Source organism: Protopterus annectens, chromosome 2.part1 (assembly GCF_019279795.1).
Source record: "Protopterus annectens isolate FY-2018-M chromosome 2.part1, PAN1.0, whole genome shotgun sequence".
Classification (NCBI taxonomy): Eukaryota; Metazoa; Chordata; order Ceratodontiformes; family Protopteridae; genus Protopterus; species Protopterus annectens.
In genome coordinates, this window is record NC_056729.1 from 1637561452 (window position 1) to 1637585832 (window position 24381).

At 38.7% G+C, this 24381-nt stretch overlaps 1 protein-coding gene across 1 annotated transcript in view; it reads left to right on the forward strand.

The window, feature by feature from the left end:
- Nucleotides 1–7995: 7995 nt before the first annotated feature.
- Nucleotides 7996–24381, forward strand: part of ERRFI1 (ERBB receptor feedback inhibitor 1) — a 59743-nt gene continuing 43357 nt past the window's right edge. Inside the window, exon 1 of the mRNA XM_044063067.1 lies at nt 7996–8180. The gene's annotated coding sequence lies outside the window, so the exon portion shown is untranslated. The remainder of the gene's footprint in view (nt 8181–24381) is intronic.

Here is a 24381-nt window from a genome sequence, read left to right on the forward strand (position 1 = left end):
GTCACCTGTAGTGTAGTGACTTGATTGCATGTGTATCTTAGTAGATCCTGGCTCCAGATATGCAACTAACCATTATCTTTTCCTTGTTCAATCTGGTAAGTGTGGCATCTGTGTGTCATACAATGGAATTCCCTATGACAACCTTCCTGGGTAATGTGTTTTTATGCCTTACAGTTTTGCTCTTGGGGCTCCACTGGGTATAACCACACCTGTGGTGTTTGGTGCTTTTGGTAAGTGCTTTAGAGATTGCTGAGGAGATGTGTTGCTATTTGTAGGCTTAGGAGATGTTTGAGGTTTGGAAAGATTGTTTTTTTAGTGCCTCAGCATAAGCTGGTTTATTTATGTGATGGACACTATGTGTGATGGATGTTACGGATATAGTGTATGTGAGTTCTTAACAACCTTGTTTGTATACAACATTTTTGCCTCCAGGGAAACTGTGTATGTGCATCTCTCACATACTATTTTTTTTTAAGTTTTAAATGGTTGTCTGTGAACATGAGACGATTGCTGCATTGTCTCAGAATGCCCATATCAGCCAAGCTGGTAACACAGAAATTTGGAAATTGCATATCCATGTTGTCCAGACCTGTATTTGGGTGGGCTACTGTAGGTACAGGGGAGGGTTTGCCCCCTTGCAAAAAAAAATTTAAAAAAGTTTAACAATGCCTCCATGGTACAATATGTAGATGATGATTTGACCATTATTTGCTCTGCCAATTCAACACCTGAACTTCTGCGAATAACTCAGAACACCTTTACTGCCACTGAAAAGTGGATGGCCAGTAATCACCTAGCACTAAACCCTAACAAAGCAAAATTGGTGATATTTACCTCTAAGAAAAACCTCTCTGTTAACAAGTCAGCTTTCATCATCTTTTCTCAAAATAATACCACCATAGAGGTTGTCTCCCACACTAAATTACTAGCTGTTATTCTTGACAAGACCCTGACATTTGACCTCTGCATCCACAATAACATCAACAAAAAAATCAAAAATTAGGCACCCTCTACAGGCACAAACACTGTCTTAACTGCTCTATCATGCATACCCTTGCCACAACATTTCTCCTTCCATCTCTCCTTTATGGAGCTCCTCCCCTTACCAACATTCAATCCTCCTTAAAAAACAAACTTGAGTCCTGCTACAACAAGGTTGCTAAGTTTGCAACCAACAAAAAAAAAACACTCTTCCCACCACTGCATCTCCTTACAAGCATTTAAATCTTTAACTCCCAAATTACCTAATCTATCTACAGTTAACCACAGCATATAAAATTATTCACAAATCCCAAGACTGTCCAGCCCTTTCATCCATTTTAACCCATTACAATTCAAATGGGCCACTCAGATCTGAAACTCAACCCCTTTTTCAAGTAGACAAACCAAAACTCCCAGCTGGTGACATGCTTTATTCCTTTTCTGTAGCCAATCTATGGAATTCTCTCCCAATATCAGATCCTCCAGCAATATATCCTTCTTCAAAAAATCTCTACACCCACACATCTCCACGCTTTGGCAATGCAGATGTTCCATACCACCCCCATCTATAGCCTGATCCCCACACCCTAAGTCACACTGACCTTACAATGCCTATAATAAAGACTTTTTATACCTATGGTGGCCTTATCTGTCATTAAATCAATACCAATCTTCCCTACACTATTTATACTGGCTTCTACTCATTGATTACCTTGTAAATATTTGTATATGACAGCTTAGCATAATAAATGTATAACAATATGTTTACTTGTTTTAGAATCTACCCTTAAATTGTGTTATCTGTACATGTTACATATGTATATCCTTTCTACTCCATTGTCTGCTAAATATCATTCCATTTTGCTAACACTGATTGCATGTACTATCCATTTTGAATATTATGTATTGTTATATTAGCTGTCTTGCAGAGCTTTTCTCCCTGGGTCTCCACTGAAAATGGGTTCTTTCAGCCCAATGGACTTTCCCGGTAAACAAATGCCAATAAATAAATAAATAATAAATAAATAAAGGAGAAGAGCGGTGTTCAAGATTTGCTGTTCTCCTGTATTTTCTATCTTTTTTTTTTATTCTGTCAGCACTCAGCATTACCAGTGCAGACATTTCAATAGGGAGCCTGGCCTTTAATATAGTCAGTAATGCTATATGAGACACTGTGTTAGAAAAAATTTCCTGAGATCTGGATACAATGAATCAACAGAGTTCTTTGTTTCTTTCTTCGATGACCTACTATTTGAACTGGATTTGGGTGGAGTGGCAAGGCCTTTACAATGCAAAGCTCTGCTATTACTCACCAACAAGCTGTTGCCATTGATAAATTCCACCAGCTTGCCCCACAAAAATATTTTCATAACCTTTCCTAGAAAAAGAGGTGAGGTTGGAAGCCTAGTCCTCTCTCAGTTTCTTTATGAGAACCACCACTGCCATTCTCCAGTCCTAAAATACCAGTCTACTTTCTAAAGGTAGGCTATGCATCTTATTTAGTTATTTACCATGTGTTGCTATAAACTCCTTTAAAATATTTACTTGGGGGTTCTTTTTTGTCCTTTCTCTTGGTCTAAAAAGAAGTTAGTCTTGCATCTTCATACTTGTCCCCATCCATACTTTTTCTTTCCTTATCAGGCAGTTGGCTTAGAGGATTAAGGTTGCAAACTATAGTTCTTGAAATACAGGGTTTGATTACTAGACCTATTATTTTTTTTTATTTTACTACCGTGTAACGTTGGACAAATCCCTTAACCAGATTGTTCCCGGGTTGCACCTGAAAAGGGCCTGTGTGTCCAGTGGGCCTACCTGGTTAACAAATGGGTATTATTACGATTCTCCAGTTGGTGCACCTGCTATCCTGATACTTTTAAATATGAAGGTACAGAAACATTCTGCATGTTTGCCTAAATCAATTCTCCTTAACACTCTCCAGCAGTTGCTTAATGTTTGAACCGTTCCTGTCTGTTATCTTTATTGAAGCAGTGTGTGTACATTTAGACAACGAATGTAGCTCACCAAAATCCTGTATTTGTTTTGTAAAACAAATGCTTGGTTGAGCACCGTTACTTGCATAACTCTTGAATTTCTGTAAATTAGATATGTTTCTTTGATCATAGGATCATAGGAAGTTGCTAGGCTATTGGCCCTGAGGCCCTTATAAGCCTAGCCAAGAGTTTATGTCAATTGAATTTCTGAAGCAACTCTTTTATGAGCTAAATATCTGTCATTTTCTGAAAGATTTTTCTCTCCAATAATATTTTGTGCTCTTGCCTTCCTGTAAATGTGCAAAACTAAAACCTAAAGCCAAAATAATAATGTGTAGAGACTTTCTGAACAAAGTAACACAAAAATTAACGTTTTAATACATACAAGAATACAATAATATTTAAATTCTAAATCATTCTGTAATATGAATTTCTGGTCCATAACAATATGTCCTTGAAAAACATTACCTAAACCCCAAACAATTCTAGCAAGTTGCAGCTGACTCTATTCTGTACTGTGTTGACATCTCACATAAATGTTAGCATGAAGTATGGATTTATGCACATTCCTTGACAAAGATCCAAAGCTGTCCATGACAGAAAAAAAGGGATAAAACTCTGCTTAAGGGAATTATTATTAAATCGACTAAGAAAGATACATGTAATTTGAGCCAATACATTTCCGGATATAACAGCAGTAAAAGGCTTTACACAGAGCCATGTTTACTCAATGCATACCACTTCTTATAGACCAGCAGGTGTTGAGATTTGCAGTGGAACTAGATAAAGAAGCAAAGTCATTCTGTATGACAGTACTGCAAATGAATTCTCTGCCCAGTACTCAAATCCATCATGGCTGGCTGAGGTAGGCAGCACATAAGGGAATAAAACTGTTTCCTATACTACTTAGTAATTCCATCGGCATTGTGAGAAACTTGATGCATAATGGCTTAAGTGCATCTGTGAGTTGAAAAGATGCATACAAAAAAGAGAAAGCCAGACATCTAGTATCCATACAAGTGACATAAAAACTGAAAGGCAAAAAAAGAAAGAACCCAATATTTCTCCCATTTGTTTTTCTTGTGTCTATAAATGTTGCTTTGATGACAGTAATTAATATACCAATAGCCTTGCCTGCTATCACACTTTTATATTATGTGATTTTGTAAGTTGCCATATATCTGATGCATATATAAGAACACAGTCTTACTGCACTCAAATTATTATACATACATGTTTTGATGGCAGATAAACAGAAGCTTAATCCAGCAAGACTGTATATTTCACTAACTTGGGAATGAACTTCAGATGCCTTCTTCCTCTTTGCAGTATAAATATGAGTTGTGTCACTGTTTTTGACAGTTTCATCTCTTCAAGAAGACTGTTCCAATCACCTATCACTCCTTTCCTGAAAAAAATACCTCCTTATGTCTCTCTTGAGTCTTTTCTTCGAATGTTCAAATTATCTCCTCTCTGCTTTTTGAGAAAAAGAGGATGCTCACTTGGATTCACTGGATTCCTGTGAAACATTTGATTGTTGCTGCCATATTTTCCTTCTGCTTCCTTTCTCCAAGGCTGTACAAATTAAACCCTTGCATTTATTTATTTGCTATCAGGTAGGATTGGCAATTGCACAGTAACAAAATGCAGTTTGCATCATTTTAGAAGATGATACATGACATTACAGACACATAACACCACTAGGAGAATGTTTTTCAGATACTAATAGTTTTTCACAGGTTTAACAATGTTACTATCATTAGTACAAAATCTTGTTATGTAATCCTTTTTCCATATTTAAAACAAAATAACTACAGCTGTTACTTCCTGTTTGTAACCAAAATTTGACATTGGTTTTATTTAGGTCTACTGCATAGTTTTATACATGGTTTCATAGCATAATAGTTTCGAACAGCACAGCAAATTTTTTACTTAAGACTGCTTTCACTGACAGCTGGAAAACCATCTGTGCAGATAGAAGGAAAAGGTTGTTTTCTTTGCATACACGGGTAAGACAGCATTGTGTGCCTACTGTACTGTTCCACTCTGATGTGTGTGTATCTTTGCATTTTGTTTGGATAGAAGGATATAAAATAGATGCAAATTTATAATGTGGGCATAATTTATCAATTGTTTTAGTTATTATGTTTAACATGATTGTTTGTCCATAATAATTCAAAGTGATGCCTGTTATATAACTGTGATATCAAATAAAATTGTTGTGTTAAAAATAAACTGCAATTGCACATGACAGTGCTGAAATGTGTAACTGATAGCTGTGCCAGATCTAAAATGTGGCAACTGCCCCTTATTACAACCAAAGAGTGTAGCCAGGCATACTCAGTGTACTCACCCAAGTACATTTTTCTAAACATCTATGTTTAGAACCATCTGAACTACTGTCTGTTGGACAGAACTATATAAAACATGCTTACCTGATATGAATGCACTTAAAACAGCCTTTTTTATGATTATAATATGCAATAGCTGAAAAGAATGTTTCTCTTCCCAAAGTGCATAGGGCAACATGTTGAGGGTTGAATATTGTTTTTTAAATGAGATATAGGTGGTTGTTTGCGCAAAAGCATGAGGTTTGAGTACAAAATACACATCTCTGGCTAAAGCCCTTCAATGCAACCAGTTAGCTATAAAATAAAAATTATAACTATATATGTGCAACCATAGGCTTCATGAACATGAGATTCAGTAAATCTTGTTTCATTGTGGTGGCATAAATGAAAACAGTTTTCTTTACTTAAGACTACTTTCATTGACAGCTGGAAAACCATCTCTGCAGATAGAAGAAAAAAGGCTGTTTTCTTTGCATACACTTGGTAAGACAGCATTATGTACCTAACTGTTCTACTGTGTGTATGTGTGTATCTTTGCATTTTGTTTAGATAGGATATAAAATAGATGCAAATTTATAATGTGGGCACAATTTCTCAATTGTTTTAGTTATTATGTTTAATATGTTTGTTCATGTTATATAATTGTGATATCAAATTAAATTGTTGTTAAAATAAACTGCAATTGTCCATGACAATGCTGAAATGTGTAACTGATAGCTGTGTCAGACCTGAAATATGGCAAGCGCTCCTTATTACAGCCCAAGAGTGTAGCCAGGCATACTGAATGTATTCACGCAAGTACATTTTTCCAAACATCTCTCTGAGAATACATGGCTCAAAGAGCACAGAATGTTTAGAATTGTTTGAACTACTGTCTGTTGGGTGGAACTATAGAATACATACTTACCAGATGTGAAGGCACTTAAAATAGCCTTTTTTATGGTTATAATGTACAATAGCTGAAAATAGTGTGTCTCTTCCCAGTGTGCATAACGGCAACATTTTGAGGGGTGATGCATTTCTGGCTACAGATAGATAGCTAGAGATAGAGATATATGTAACCATAGGCTTCACGAACATGAGAGTCAGGAAGTCTTGTTTCACTGAGGGGGGATAAATGAAAACAGTCTTCAAGACTACTTTCATTGACAGCTGGAAAACCATCTGTGCAGATAGATGGAAAAGGTCACTTACACTTAGGAAAGACAGCATTATGCGCCTAGCTGTACTGTTCTGCTGTGTGTAGGTGTGTCAACACATCCCAGATTGTGCCAAAGTACTCCAATGCTACAGAAGTGTGTCAGTGTGTGTGTGTGTGTGTGGGGGGGGGGTCCTTTGCCACCCCCCCCCCCTTAGGCATAGGCTAACTCGGCGGCTGACTAGGGAGCCACTCTAGCAGGGGCGATTTTCCAGTATTTACTTGGTGTAGGTAGACCAGGATGGGGGCACCAGGTGGTGTGGTGGGAGGCACCGTGGAGTCCTTTTGCCTAGGGCACCAGTTGACCTAAGGCTGCTCCTGCCCCCCCCCCCCCCCCATTCACTGAACATGGATTGCATTATAAAATTTAGGGATGCAAGGAAACAAACCCCTTCATTAAGATGGGGGTGTAGAAAGCAATGATCTTTATAAGTCTTCTATTGATAAGATTACTTTTGCTTCTGAGTGTTATAAAAATTAAACTTTATAAAATGGGCTTTGATGACATGATGTTCTTCAGCGGCTCTTAATATTCAGTTTGACATTAATGTCAAAGAACAGGTTATTCTGTAATAAGTGGCTATTTACTGCATAATTCCAAAGCTCTGTATAAAGATATTCAGAAACGTGCTTGCCTTGAATTATATTATCTTTCACAAGGCCTTTAGTTGTCTGGAAAAGCATGGATGTATTGAGCTTTAACTGTTGATGTATGCACCACTGATCTTTGTAGTGGTTAAATCATTAACGGAGCTAAGCATAATGTTTTCGAGGAGTATTTAGATAACTTTCTTCAATGTGCTTTTCCGATTAGAACATACAGTTATGTGTTGCGTGTGACTTTTAGTTCTTGTATATGTGTCTTTCATTTTCTAGTACACTTGCTGACAACATGCACATGCTAGGTAATATGTAAGTGTCACTGTGGTGTTCTCTTACTGAGCATGGCAAAAGAGAACGAATTAACAGTTATGTCTGCGTTTTGGGAAAAAACGGATTACGATTTCATGACTCAATCTGAAGAGGATGATGCAATCCTGTGACTTTCAGTCTATACCAGTTTCCGTGTCTCTGCAAAAAGTTAATTTCTAAGGAAAAGATAATTGTGTAAGCCTGTTCACATTTCTCTCTACATATAAAGAAAATTTGGTTTCTCATTTCAAACATCCTTGCAGAAAGTGGGAGACGTGCTATAATAAAATATTTGGTAAGTTCCAAACTTATGCATCAGTGTACAAAAATACAACGGTGGGCAGAATCGTACTTTTGCTATATTAATGAGGTGTATAAAAGGGCAAACAACCCCGATATTGCACTCCTTCAAACTGCCTACCCAGCAAAGAGCAAATGGTACAGTGGGGGCGGACAGAATGCGAGCAGCAGACACCGTGTGGGCCTTCGTGATTCATGCAGCTGTGGCGTCACAGGTTCAGCCTCCTGCCGCGTGTACTATAAGAACCAGAGAGCGAGAGAGGGAGCTAGAAAAAAAGTTTCATTCACAAAGTGAGAGGTTAAGTAGGAGGGATTGTAATGTTGCATTTGCTTGATCCGTACTAAGGACTGAACAAACGAAGCTCGTTCACTTCTTGTTGTCAAAGGCAGGAATGCAAAAATAAGGAATACTTCTAACCTATTGAAGGGCTGTCCATGTGTGAAAAGGTAAGCCAAACTAGAAGAGAATAAACTTAACTGCACACACAGTCGCGTAGGCTTGAGAACAGAAAGCTGAATGATTTTGCAAGAACACTGGGGTTTCAGCAGCAATGTGCAGTGCTTACTAGGTAGCACTTTTTCCCTTGTCTTACAGAACTCTTGGTCAGTTTTCGAGTGTTTTGTGATCGCAGATAATTATATTCCATAAGGCTGCATCCCTTGCAGGTTGAGAAGACGCACATCCAGCTTAGAGGATTCCTGCTAAATGGTGGCAAGGTTGGAGGAGAGAAAAGTGGGGTATATTAATCTTTGGTGGCATAGCTCTGCTTTTGACTTATCCTGTGAAAGCTAATAAAAGGTTGGATATAGCACGACGTGTCTTCTCCCATAATCATTACGTGAAAGCATGTACAATAATGATTCACAGCTTTACAGGAGTGCATAACAGAGGAATTCATTCGACAGAGAGCCAGAATAGTACAGCACTGTTAACTGTGGCTGACAACATGCACGTATCAAGTCTTCCTACACGGCACGATGCTCTTTGAGGCGTGCATCATCTTTTCGTTGTAAATGATTAATCATTCTGTCCTTAAGATTTTCATTGTTTATGCGTCCTTCCACAATCCTGCCGATCTATTTCTGAGCATGCATTAGGCGCTTGAATGCCTGCCATGTTTTACTAATTGCATGCTAAATTCAGAGTTCCAGTGCACCACAAACTTCAGTAAAACGCGCCCTTTAGTGTCCTTCCCCTCTGTATGTGAGCGTATTGTCCATTGTGTTTTGAATCGGAGCCTTCAAGTGCGTGTACGGGTCTTTTGTTGACGATATAGCTTTTAAAGTTTAGGTCAGCTCTGGTAGCATTCGTTTTGCCTGTGCGTGCATTTTGTTGCCATAGACTGCAGGGGTCATGCTGTTTCTAACATGAGATTAGCACTGCTGTTGAATTAACCAGCAACGATCTCATACTGGAAATTGCAAAAAGACGGTGTGGCATAGGTCTGCATGCGTACATTAAATTCAACGATTCACTGTATATTTGTTTCTATTGCCAGCATCATTGGGGGTGGCATCCGTCTAATTGTCTAAATCGGGGATCTTTTAACACTGTTTTAAAAACGTCAGTTTGGCTCAGTACACTAGTGATTACAAAATTCTTGACAAATATAACAGCAGCCGTGAGGTAAGTTGTGTGTTGCATTTTAGAGGGAAGGGTGGAATTTTCCAGGCTGCATACCAATGCAATATTTAACTTGCTGTTAATTTACTTGTGCGACTGTCGTGAACTAATATTTGCAGATCCTACCTAGTATATATTTTCCTGCTTACGCTCTCCAAATGCCAGTCCTCACTCCTCAGTAAGTGTTGGTGGACCACTGCCCCGGCTTTTCTGCTTTAAAAATGTCAGAAAACTGAGGTCTATTTAGGCTGGACACTAAAATGCTATAAAGTACGCTTACCCGGAATGTAATATTTGTAAATGTATCTTAGAATTTTGAATGGCACCGGTGAAAAATGCCCGAAATAGAGAAACGTGTCAATCAATATGCTCCATTAAGTTTATTTTATTTGTATTCAGTCCTAAAGATATGTGGTAGGCTGACCTGATGTGATTAAGTAAGGCACTAATACTTTTAGCCTCTTGAAAACAATGTGCGATATACCCCAGAATCCTGAATAACCTTAAATAATATTTTGAGTACAATCGTGTTATTTTGAGTTCTGTGCGTGACTTAACTCCCTTTGGGCACTGATTCGTGCTGTGTTCCTGAACAGCACAGATGCTTCCGTGTACTCGTCTTTACTCCTCCTAAGACAGAATGTAATGTACTTTTTTAAAGCTTATTTTCTGTCTTTTTTTGAGGAGAAAGGGATAGATGTTCATCAAAAGCAAGTCCTAACATCATGTGCAAGGCACCTTGCAACAGCCTAGTTATTAAGAAAGGTTGGAGTGTGATTTCATCATAGACCTAAGACTGTAGTAACTGCAGTGGCTTTATGAAAAGCCATGAGCTGCCTGTTACTCATAGACTTAATTATTATAACATAAGGGTGCACTGTACCTTTAAGGGGGTGTGATTGCAAGGTAAGTTGCACCTGTAACACAGGTACAGCTGGAATGGTTACCAAGTAACCAATGGGGAATGAGTGAAGGTGAGGTTGGAATTTCTTGAATATGCCTTTTAATTTTCTTAAAAACAAATGGCAGTGTTTTAGCAGGCTGTATCTGGAAAGTGTAGAACTGAAGTGATAAGCAGTGCTTTTATGTTTTTTTTTCTTTGTTTAGTGGAACATTTGGAAAACTGTAGGACAACAGTTTCTTTTCAGACTAGAATATTAAAGACCGTATCTTTATTAAGCACCGGTGATTAGTTTTAACAGTTTAAGTGTGTGTGTCTGCGTGTGTATACGTGCATACATACAGAGGTGATGCAAGACAGATAAAATCAATACACTGTAGCTTCCACTTTTGAAATGTGACTGTTGCTTCAGTTTTTCGATCATCAATTAATCCTGACATTTGAGTATGCTAACATAACCACCAGAGATTTCCATATTTTTGGTGTGATATCGTTCGTGTCTTTATTGGTTGGTCTGAGACGATAAGCATTTGGTGCAGTTGTCCTTTTTGTCCCGCTTCCATTTTGCGGGAAATGTCTCCGTCCTGAAAGTAATGCTTCTTGCCGCGTATGTTCATAGGTGAATATAATGCTAACTGCCTTGATGGACTGTTTTAAGCCTAGTCAATAATCCAAGGTCAGAATCGAATCCTGTACCTTCTGTCTATGAGATGAAGACCTTAACCATTATATCAGACCCAACCCAATATTCACTTAGTATACAAGTGTTAATGTTCTTTATTAATACTGAATAATGTTTGTGCTATTTCTGACTACCTATGACCCGAGCCGGTTACTTCACATTCTTCTTCCTGTCTTTCTCTATCAATCTGTCTCTCCGCCCTTCTTTTTTTTAGTTACTAAACCAGAATGTAACCAGACTGTTTAAAAATAGAAATTGTTTTTGTTTTCATGTATTCATTGCATGCAGGATATTTATGTACATATTGATTTAACTCCTAGATTAATGCCAGTAACTGTAGTGCATGCTTGCTCAGTGTCACGGCCAATGTTTTTAATTCCTCTCGACATGATCCTAGTTGCATGGACACTGTACAATTTCATGCATGCTACATTCCCAGCTTTGTGCAACTGAAATTCTCAAGTAGTACTTTTCTTTTTTCCTCTTGTGGCAGATGTACTAAAACTCTGAAGTACTAGTTATAGCTGTCAGGACTCCTGCAGTACTGATTGAATGAAGGGGATTTAACTGTTGGACATTGACTTAAATCTGTATTAACTTCTACAGTTGCAGTATAGCTGGTCACATAGGGATCGGCACATTTGATAACATTGCTGCTGTAGTTGTTAAATACCCTTGTACAGGATGCTGGTAGTTGCGGTTACCCAAATTGCTTACAGTTCTAGATACCCCAATTTTTATGTGCGTGCCATATTTGCATGTCGACTAAAGTTGTTGCCTCCCTAGGCAAGCAGGTGTGAATAGTTCCTGTATACTTTGGTTTGATGTTCTTGTCTCTGGTTAAGTTGTCAAAGCTGATGGATGCTATGCTACTATTTATAAGGAGGTTAGTAAAACCCTTTGGTTCTAGATTTACAGACTGGAAAAGTTGCTGAAAAAAATGGGTACTATGATCACAGTTCTTAAAGTGGCCAAGTTAGTGCATAGGCCTTTTTCAGCCACTGTGGTGTAGTATACAAACTCGCCAAACTGGGCATAAACCCCTACATAACTCCCTGGATTGCAAGCTTGGCTCACAGACAGGACCCAGGAAGTCAGGCTTGGTGATACCACCTCGCCTTAGAGGCTGGTCATCAGCTGGGTACCTCAGGGCTCTGTGCTGGGATTGCTCATATTTGGTATCCCATTCTCAGAGGTAAAGGCTTATGTCAAGGCCATTTAGCTGACAAAGTTTGCAGATGACTGCAAATTGGTGACAGTCATAGATTCCCCCCATGACAAAAACTTCTTGTAAGACGGTCTAAGACAAGACAAATGACTAGTACCAAAGTTACTGACTAAAACTCAGTGCCAAGAAATGCATTACAGTTCCTTTTGGGAAAACTGCCACCCAGATTATAAGACACCCCTAAGAGTTGGCCTGATAGGGATCCGGGAACATGTATAGACAGTAATCTTGCATGGGGACAGGGTAGTGAGAAAATCATTCTATGACTCCCAACTGTACCAGTAAGGGCATGGCATCCAGGTCCAATGAAGTCATAATGTTACTTTATTCTTCCTTTGTAAGACAAGTCATTGAGTATAATGCTCCCTTTGGCATGTACCTGACCACACATGTGCAACAGCTGGAACAGCCACAGAGGCTCTCCTTATCAGGAGAATCCATGGCATAAACATGTTGTCCTGTGAATCTTCCTAAAGCCCTATGTCTATACTCTGCTTCCTACAAATTACTGGGAGATCTGTGTCAGGCATATACAGGAAATCCTTGCATCCAGCTCTGGTGGACCTTTTGCACATTCACAAAATAAACAGCATCAGAACTACTAGATCCAAGGATTTAAATTTTGCTTGTGGCGTAAATAAGGCATGTTGATGAGACAGATGTGTCTCAGAGGGTCTCTATGGTCTGGAACAGGCTCCTATCCATGTGAATCAGAGTCCATCCCTAACCCTGTTTAAGCATAACTTTGACCAATGGATGGGAAATTGGAAATGCGCCCCAGGTCGGTCCCCATGTCTCTGGTATATGGCGGTGGACAGTAATTCCCCAAAGTAACACATAACCTCTAGAAACACCCTAACAAACATACTAGAGTCAGAGCAAAGCACCACTATGCTAAATCAGCTGATACCCCCTCTTAATAAACATGTATGATACATAGGAGCACAATTGGTTTGGATCACACAGCTAGACTTATAAAGGCCCTGGTGGTTGTTGCCCAGTATATACCTATGAACCATAAATTGACTCACAAAGGTACTCAGACACACACACACACTAGCCATGAGTAGTCTGTTACCGACTTCATCAGTAAAAGATGCAGTGCACTTTACGGGATTTATGATTGCCAGATCATTTGCATCTGTAACTCAAGTATGCCTGTTCAGCATGTTTTTTGAAATAAGCCACATTGTTCTGGATATGACCCATGCAGATACTGAGTAAAAATGTACACAGTCCACACAGTTGATGACTGGAAGTCAGTAATGAACCATGGGGCTCTGGCGATCTCAGCAATAAGTCATTGTACTACCTAACCAATGAGCCATCATGCTGCTATTTTGTGGTTTTAGTGATTCCTGCATACCTAATGTACTGCAGTACTGTAGATGGTGTTCTTTGGGAAGATGTGTTACCTTTTTTGGTGCATATTGTTCAGGCCAGATTGTTGGATGGTTTGCTATGAGACAGTTGTTTAACTTGTCTTCTGTTAGCTCTCAGATGACTGGTAAATTTACTTCAAACTGCTTATTGATTTATAAAGCTGTCCATGATAATACAGCAACCCCTGTACATCCTCATGTCTGCTCCACTGTATCATTTTGAAATTCCTGGGGAAGGGGGTTCCAAGACTGATATGACAGAGTAGCAACCAATTTTTTTACAACCATGGCCTATAAATCTGCAAATCTTAATTTTGCCCTAATTTTAAGTGCTGCTTTATAAAAGGATGCACAAATGTCTAGACTTAAATTACAATACAGTGTGTTTTTAATTAATGTAAGTGGTAAAAGGTACAACACTTCAGTGAATTAGAAGTGACTAATCATAAACCTCCTTGAACTCCACGGAGCACTCGAGATACAGACGTAGAAGATTTCTGAACCCTTAATATTCTGGAGGGTACATCTAAATGAAGTAAAGCAAGGTGTGAATGTGTATGCATAGACCTGTCTATGAATTTATACGCAAAGCGATTTAAAATGAATTTATTTGTAATAAGATTAAAAAGTTTAATTTCATTATCTGTTGCAATTTGAAGTGTATTGCAACCCATAATGTAACAGTGTCACATGATAGTTTATTGCCTGAGACTAGTTTGTGGCTTGCACATAAATTGGGTGTGTATGATATATGGCTGCTATCAGGCAGCATTCAGAAGTCATGCTGTTTGAATGCATTCTTTAGAGAATATTGCAAACTTGGGTAAAGATTCAAAAATATTTATTTTCTAACTTAAACACTATTTCAAAAGGTGCATGCACCTCACAAGTTAATCTGGTTGGACTTTTTGGAAGCCGTGATGATGCAACAGTATTCATAGATACTGACACTAGTAGACATTTTTATGAGGCGATTAAATGTGAGTTGGATCTTATCAGGCTTGTTAAGAGTCATGTTTTGCACTCCTTTAAAAGTAAAGAAGCACAAGGATTATGCCACAAGTCTCCTAAACATTGCACTTTTTTTTTTTTTTTTATATACAAAGAAGTGTTGCATATTCCAGATCCTGCTTTAATGTGGAGTTTCCTGCTTAAATTTGCTTACACTTGCATGTCTGTCTCAAAGGAAGAGAAGCGACTAAAACAAACATGATATCCAGAGAGAGCTGTGGGTGTCTCATTTAGATTTTCGGAAGTTATTTGACGGTCTCAAACTTATACTAGTGAACACTCTTGGAATTGGCCTTAAAGCTGTAAAATGAATTAGGAGGATGGATTAGAATAAACTGCCAGCAGGCAGTTCATTGGAACATCTATCAGGTAACTAAGGGATCATCAGGCTCTGCTTCTGTAGTTTCTGTTTCAAAACAAAGCATTATTTTAGCTGTGGCCGCAAAGATGTATATCATGGCTGATAATCAGGGTGGAAGGTAGAAAGGCAGCTGTAAGCAAGAATAAAACGTAATGAAAAGTGTGGCAAGTAGTGTTCCATCGGAGTGCGAGCACATGGCAAAAAAAACAAATATACAGTGTTATGGAATAAACCATAAAAGCTGTAGTGGTAACAAATACTAGATAAAGAAGAACGGGACTTGGCAGAAATCCTTTGCAAAGGACTTGATGTCAGTCGTATAATGTGATACTGTGAAAGAGGACAGAGGTAATATAATGTTGGACAACTTGAACGTTTGCCACTGTAGTGAAAGGGAATCCCACTGTAAGTCGTTGGGGAGAGCAAATGTGTAGTACTAAGAAGAGGCGTAGTCGTAGTCAGCAAACCTCTATAGAAAGGCCAAATGTTTCTGGGAGAGTTCACGTTTGCATTTTATTTCAGAAGTCCTATGGCCAGTGGTCAGTGATGAAGTGAATCTTTTGTCTTTTGTTTTTTTAGGAGGGGGATATCCCCCCTTGGAAGGGAAGTGGATGCATGGTACTTTGCTTTTTTCCTGTCAGAGATGGAAGAAGTAGAATGGCACGTAGCTTATAACTGTAAAAGTAAGGAGTCAGAATATTAAAATTGTATGGGGAAATGACAATGTATTATTAATTAATAGCAAGTGAACTTGAATTGCTGCTAATAACATCAGTCAGTGACTACTGCAATGAGATATATAATGCAAGATGGGCTGCAGAGAAGTGGTAGGTAGGAGTCTGATAGCTATAGACGTAGCCTGCCTGACTTTTATTAGTAGGATATTGTGGATTCGATGCATAAAGGGCAAAAAAAAGAGAAAAAAATAGATCAGCTGGAGTTCCAAGGAAGCCCCCTTTGTCTTGGTTTGCTTAGAAATAAACAACCATGTGTGGTAACCTGAGCTAGGAATTTGTAGTGTGGCTAATGAGTTCCACCCTGCAGTTGCGGGTTTGATTCCCCTTGCTCTCTGGTTGCTGTGCAGCTGTGAGCAAGTTAATTCACCAGACTGTGTGCTTAAGTTCTCTTTGAAAAGGAGCTCTTGTCTAGTGGGCTTACCTAGTTAACAACAAATACAGTAAACAAAAACTTGCCCTTGTCAGTGGTGCTGGCTACAGCTATTGAGGATGGTGCAAAGGGCATCCTGCAGCTGTGTTAAACAAGATGGCAAAGGAGGAAATCCAGCAGATTATGTGGGTTTTGTACCACCTGGGGGATTTGTCAGAAAATGTGAATCTAACATTTATATTTATTTATTTGTTTTTGACAGAGCAGTGATCCCATTAATACCTATTTTGCTTTCATCCTGGGGTAGATATAGTAGATCCGTGACATTATATGCAGAGTGAATGGTGAAATGCAGTATGTGCATACATTATATACAGAGGGTATAAAGGCAATAGATTGATTACCTTATGTAAAGTGTGGCTGACTAAACACAACATATACATGAGTTGTATACAGAGTGGAAATCACATACTGAAAGAATCCCAATCAAAAGTAGTCAGACCAAGGTATGTAGAAGGAAGACAAGTAGGAAGACGTTAAGGGTGTCCAGAGAGGTAGCAGTTCTGTTTTCCTAGAGGCTTGAAATGTGCTTGTATTTCTGATCAAAATATATGGGGTAAGAGGAATGATCTTTAAGAAAAGAAGGGAGGTATCCCCACAGTATGAAGCTAGGGACTGAGAGGCAAGTACAAAGTCAGCACATTGTTTCATAGGTAGCCAGTATTTTAATGGTTTTACAGTTGCGGTCATATCTTTTCACCTTTATTGAATTTTCACTTTTGACATAGGCGAATTTACAGTTATTTAAAAGTAATTAAACTGTATCAACAAGTTCACGTTTACAAACATTGTACTTCACATATATTGCTATATATTATACGACCTGAGCAACATTACATAACTTAATCGGTTCCTGACCTTTTTTTTTTTAACAAGAAACATCTTTATTACGACATAGGCAGTCATACAGGAGGAGAAAGTGGTGAGTGTGCATCATCATTGACATCAGTCTGTGTTGTAAACAGGAAGGTGTGATGTCAACAGAGAATGGCTGAGATGTCAGAGTATCGCGGTCAAGATAAAGTTGGGAGGGTGGATGAAAAAGGGGCCTGTCCCTATTGCTGAAAGCTTCTTTTCTTACTGTGTAACTTCAGGGTCAAAAGAATTATGTACTCCCATCTTTATGAGATGAGCAGACAAAATCGTCGGTACATGTCAGATAAGCTTCAGAACCAAATTCTAAATGACTGCAGTGTTTGCTTCAGTTTCATCATTAGCATTAGTGTCGCAGCTGAACATCTGTGTTTGGTCTCTGTATCTTGAGCATTATAGAGCAGTTTAAAAAGACTGACACTTGACATTCACAGTAGGAATACAGGGTGTCCAAAAGTGTATTTGTATTCGGCCATATTTGTTGTTGGATATCCTGGAGGGGGGGGGGGGGTAGAAATGATGATAAGAAGAACCAATGCTGTAGTTTTCATCACAACAACCAATACAGAAGAGTAACCTGTCCCTTGGCAGCAGTGATTATGCAAGTACACAACTGGTGCACTAAACACATTTTAGAAACTGGGCACAGAGCTGTTCTTGAGAGCTCAAAATATACATGATCACAGAACAGTGGGATTTTGGAATCTGCCCTTAATCCCATTGGTGTTCTGTGTCACAGTTGGTATATATAATTGGAAGGAGGTGGTGAGGATGCAGCAATATATATATATATATATATATATATATATATATATATATATATATATATATATTCCAGCTTTAGATTCGATCTAAAAAAATGCTCTTTTTGCATTTCCTTGTGTAATGGTTATATACGGAGATTGTATATACATGTACCTAGACAGTTTTTAAAATGGATGAGCACAGTGGCGTGTGTGGAGTGTTTATGATAGACGGCTGTTAAGTTCAGTAACCCTATAAACAGCTGTTCCTGTGTAGTTGCAAGTAAAGCTAGGAAGCAGCAGTGGTTTAAAACGTTTTTTACAAATGGCAAAGCTTGGTAGTTTGTGAGTGACTTCATATATGCACAGAGACATTGAGGGCATGGAAGGGTAACATACCATTGTTGGTAAGGGATCGCTATCTGATATCTCCTGTGAATCAGATTAACTGTTCTGTTGGGATTATCTTGTTATAGAAAGCTGTCAGATTAAATGAATTGCTCTCTTAGGTCATAATACATTTCAGAATCTAGCAGATTAAAGGATAAGGAAGCCCCTTCTCAGTAAAAAGGTTTGGCACACTCATTACTGACCATTAAAGTAATGGGGTTAAATTTTAACATTTATACTTTCAGACTATTTAGTATGTAGAGTATTGTCAGTGTAGAAATGAACAAGTGACTAAGATATGTATAGTTCACTACAAACTTCTAGGAAGCCGCATTTATGTGCTTTATTTTTCCCAGCAACAAGCTTAGAACAGACAGTTGTCAACAAAATACCATCTCTCACTCTATCCTCCTCCCCCAACTCTCCGAACTATCTCTCCAATCACTTCATTGGCTCATAAACCTATCTCTCCAACAGAGAGCATGCTATTAAATGGCAGAATTCCATTTCCCATTACCTTCACAACCCTACAGGTGTACCCCAAGGCTCAATTTTAGGCCCTCTTCTGTTTTAACACTTTTATTGAAATTCTCCACCAAGCTATCCTGCATGGCTCCTTAGTCCAGTATGCAGACAACTCTGTGTTCAGCTGCCAATACAAACATGTTGCAGCAAACCACTCAAGCTGCATTTTCCACTATGGAAACTTGGCTTCCCAAAAATCACCTTTCTTTAAATCCCAAAACAACTAACTTATGATCTTTACTCCCAAGAGAAATACACCTATCAACAGAGCTGACCTCACCTCAATATATTCTCTTTTAACTCTACCAAAATTAAGCTAGTAACCCACACTAAATTTGTTAGGAGAAATAATCAATGAAAACCTTAAATTTGATCTGCACATCCAAAATAATATAAGTAAGACCCACAAAAAAACGGGGTTACTCTGACACAATATGTTCCTCTCCCTCTCGACTAAACAAGTGTTGGCACTGTCTTACCTGTTACCCTCACTAACCTACATCGTACCTTTACTAACCAGCCTATAGTCTTTCTTGAAAACAAAACTATAAACATGCTATAATAAGTAGCTAAATTTGCTACAAATGGTCACCATTCTACTCATCACTGCATTGTTTTAAAAAAATTACAATGGCTTGTTTTCCCCCACTGTCTATTACTCCTTCCGTTCACAACTACACATATTTATTCATAAACCACAAGCCTGCCCTGCCCTTAGCTCCATACTCAAGCTTTACAACACCATTAAGCCCCTGCGATCTGAGTACCAACACTTCAAATTCATGAACCCAAATTACCTGCAGGCCAGTTATTATACTCTTGGAACATTGCCAGAATATGGAGTAACCTACCTACATTTATCCACATACAACAAAGCCCTTCTAACTTCAAAACTGCACCATACAATCATCTCCTTTCCAACTGGACATGTAACAGTTTTCCCTCCTGTGTCATAACTTAATTCTACCATCCAAATCTAAATCTGTTTTTATCTAGTTCCTGCTCCAACTTTTTGTTTTCTTGATAATTCCTAACGAACCTTTAACTACTTAATTCCTTCTCTAGCTTTCTCTTACCACTTTCTCCCCTTCTCTCCCTCCTTCCAATTTCCTTCTACTTCATTCTTCTTCCTGCTCTTTCTCTACTGACCATCCTACTTTCGTTTCCATCTCCCATTCTCACTTTATACTCTTCTCCTTCCTTCTCCCCTATATTTCACAAAGTATTCCTTTTATTGTTAGTTTGGGTCCCTATTAAATAAACGAAAAGCCAAACTGTCAAATGGCCAAATATCCAAAAAGGCCATTTTTCTAAATGAGTATTGTGGGGGGGCTGTGCCCCCCACCCCCTGCTAATTATATATACTAACTCCGAGATCGCACTACAGTAAGGAAAGGGCAAATTTTCTAGTCTTCACTGTACCGCAATCCTACAATAGCGATATCGAGGGACGGCCTTTTCGGATATTTGGCTGTTCGACATTTTGACTTTTCATTTATTTAATAGGGACCCATTCCTTGGTGCTCATAACTGTATAACACTGAACTGTTTTGTTTTCCCTACTATTGTGGCATGTTATTATTGTCTGTACTATGAACATGTTTAATTTTGCTGTTAGTGTAATGTTATATCAGCTTTATATGTTAAGTTTTTGGTAATTTTTTTAATGCAATTTTCTTGACCTTGTTTGAAAAAAATTTTTTTTTTTTTTTTTTTTGAAACGTACTTTGTAAGTTTTTCCCCGAACCTTTACTTAAAATGGGTTTACTTTGGCACCTTGGACTTTCTTGGTAAATAAATGCTAATAAATAAATGAATAAAATGATGAAGAATGGGAGTGTTTAGGTGGTATGTGTTACTAGTGCGTAAAATCTGATTGATATTGGTAATGGGGAATTGGGGATCGTGGAACTACTCACACAGCTGTAACTCTACTGTCATGCATTACCCCCATCTCATCTGTAAGTCACTGGAGTAAGTGTTTTCCTGCTGTCATACATCTCCAGAAACAAGTCTTGCTAATATAGTATTGGACCTGAAGGGGGCAGCAGCTTTCTTGCTTCTGTAATTAAATGGTTTTGTCCCCTTGAGAACAGATTATGTAAATGCTGAGACTCTTGAGACTAGTGTGTATGCTTGTGTATATGAATGTGTTTTTATGCACAGTAGTTGAATGGAAAGTGGTCAGTGCATGGAATGTTGCTCACAATCCTGCAAAAGGCTGGAACAGGAGGCACATCCAAATCTTCTCATGGTCACTACATTGAGGTTCATAGTATTTCGATTGACGGTCTGAGCTGAACACAGTCTAGCAGACTCAAGTGTGTGTGTGTGTGTGTGTGAGATGGTGTGCCGAAGGTTTGTGTTTAATACAGAAAAAAATTAAGCCTCATTGCAGTGGAGTATTTAATTCTGCACTTTTTCATGCAGCTGCTGTATAAACATGCCCCTCAACTGCCCCCTGTTTTGCCTCTTGTTTTGGTGTGCTCCTGGTAAAATGTGTTGTTTTCTTGCAAATAATCGAGGACGGTGATCACTGATGTAAATGACAGGTATTTAGATTTCATAACCTTCACAAAATGCACGTTTATGCAAAACCTTTTATTTTATTACAGCAACTTTAAGAATAATATTTTAAAAAACATTCTCTAATTTTGGGCCACTATTTCCCCATTATTTATTAATTTAACATTTATTGACTGTTAGAGTCCAACTAGGATAAAGCGTATTTTCAGCGGTGGCCAGGGGAAAAATGCTCAAGATGCATGTCTTTGGAATGTGGGGAGAAACCAGAGCACCCAGAGGAAACCCATGCAAATGCAGGGAGGTGGACATGTAGACTAGACTCCGCACAGAATCAAAGAATTCCCCAGCCAAGAATCAAAACGGAGAACCTCTTACTGTGAGGTGACAACATAAACCACTGCAACACTGCACCGCCCATATTTATAGCTTTGTCTTAGATTCTTGCACTATACAAACACAAGTCCTGTTGCAGTACTGGTCCTTGGTACTGTTTAACTCTGCACTCTTTACTGGTATTTCTGATCTTGTCATCGGAGAGGGGTGAAAGTTAGCACATATAGACCTCTGTAAGCAGGCTTTTTTTTCAAGCTGTTACATTCCTGCCTTTGGCTGAGGAAATGTGGCTGCCAAAAAATACAGCTTTAAAATGTTTATAATACTTCTGGAATTATTCTGAGATTCTTAATCTTGCCAGTGTCCCAAGTATTGCATTTGCATTGCTTGGATTACACCCTGCAGTTCATGTTTCACATCTGTATCTAAAGTTCAGTTTCAGGAATCGGCTCCACCAATGGCAGCTTCAGTGCATAGTTCCAGGAGAAAAGGAACTGTCCTGGATTAAAGGGTCAGTGAGATGGGAAGTAACTTGAGTCTGTGTGCTGTAGTGTTGGACATTCATTGCCTTTGTGTTTATTATGTCTCCTGATGGTTACCCTGCAGCCTGTATGTATATAGTTTCCTTTTCCTCGATGCACCACTGCATTCAGAGATTTAGTCTGTTGAAGGAAATTCTCACAGGGATCCTGTAGAGTCCATAAATGCATAGATAACTGCAGCGGTTATGTTACATCATTTCACAAGGTTGTTGTCCAAGAACAGCTTGTAAATATGATCAGTGCAAGCATTTTGTATTAATCTGAGTTTGTTTGCTTGAAGGCTACCCTTGTATAATTGTATAATTTTCATTAGAGATCCATTTTGTGTGTGTTTAAATCACTGGCCAAGGGGTAAGCCTTTGTTAGGAATCTGTTCTACTTTTACAATAGGAATTATTGAAGCTTCCACTATCTTATTGGTTTTATGAGCTTCAACCTTGAATGTTTTAAGTCTGTGATTGTGTTCTCTGTCAACCCTTTGCTTTTAGCAGAAATCTCCAAGAAGCTGCAGTCACTCTTTTTTGTATTGATGTGTATGGTGAGAACTTGGGCATGGGCTCGGGTCCATCTCCCTTTCTCTCAGACAGATAGGGCTCATAAAGTGGATTTAGATGTCACATTGTGGTATTCAATAAAGAGATGAACAGGTATCCTCCGGGACATCCCTGCTTCTTTGCCCTGTGCCCATTGCTTGCTGGGATAGCTCTTTGCTCCTTCACAGCTCTAAAGTGGGGTAGAGCAGCTACTGTGAATAGACAAATGGATATGCCAGGTGTAGACAGAAGCTACTGTTTAACGGGAGTCAGGCTTCCAGCCAGGGTGGATGGAACAGTGCCCAAAGTCTTTAGGTGAAAAATGGCTGTGAAAGCTCATGGAATGTTGTGTACAGACATCGCAGGTACATGCATTACAAGTTACAATATAGCAATGGTCATGCAAAATGCATTACAAGTTGTGGTATGCTCTAGTCATGTGACATTAAGGACAACATTAGACATATGTAGGGCTGCCAAGTTAAAATACATTGGTACTATGGAGGCTGCAGATTCATTACTTATTGAAGTTTGCAAGTTACATCTAACAGTACTAGATACATGAACAAGTTCTACATTTACCCTGAGGAAACCCTGATGTTACTTTTTGGGGTCTCAGATTACTGAAACTTCTTGCTGTGCTCATTCTCAACCCCCCCCATTCCCCCCGCAAGACCTGTAGCATCCATTTCTACACAGTAAAAAAGTAGAAAAAATAAAAACTGACAACTCACAGGAACATATAGTATATGATAATGATGATATAAAAAGACAATGGATGGCATAAATAAGTCGGGGGGGGGGGTGGCTTGGTAGTTCAGCAGCTCTTGCTTAGGTGTGCAATTTCCATTCTGCCAGAAATCTTGGGGTTGTAAGTTCTAAAAAAGCCGTGCGAATATTTTTCTGAATGTGTTGGTGAAATACAGACACTGTGTTTATCATCTGAAACTAGTATGATCTGATGTATTAATTTTGTTCTCTTCAGGAGAAGTGAAGTTGAATTCATTAAACTCTATAAATGAAGAAGACAACTTGTGAAAATAGATTAGAAGAAAAGGCACCTTCTCTGAATATGTTTTGTTATACCAGTTCAGTCGTAAGCTAAACCCAGCAATTCAAGGTGTACAGGCATAATGGTGTTAGAAAAACAGAATCTAAACTGAAACAAAATTAAACCAGGTACTGACTACAGGAAGTCCTAATTGCAGGTTATCTGAAAGGCCGCAAAGGTGTGGAACCCTGATTATTAAGCAGCAGAGATTGCATCATTCTATCACATATGAATGCATACTTTAACAAACCAAGCAGCAGATCATTACCGTCCTTAGGTAGCAGACGTGCAGTCTGCATGATCAGATCATTACCGTCCTTATGTAGCAAACATGCAGTCTGCATGATCAGATCATTAATGTCCTTGTGTAGCAAACATGCAGTCTGCATGATCAGATCATTCGTGTCCTTATGTAGCAGACACGCAGTCTGCATGATCAGATTATTAATGTCCTTATATAGCAGACATGCAGTCTGCATGATCAGATAGTCACCGTCCTTACGTAGCAAACATGCAGTCTGCATGATCAGATCATTAATGTCCTTATGTAGCAGACATGCAGTCTGCATGATCAGATCATTCGTGTCCTTATGTAGCAGACACGCAGTCTGCATGATCAGATTATTAATGTCCTTATATAGCAGACACGCAGTCTGCATGATCAGATCATTAATGTCTTTATGTAGCAGACATGCAGTCTGCATGATCAGATCATTAATGTCCTTGTGTAGCAAACATGCAGTCTGCATGATCAGATCATCCGTGTCCTTATGTAG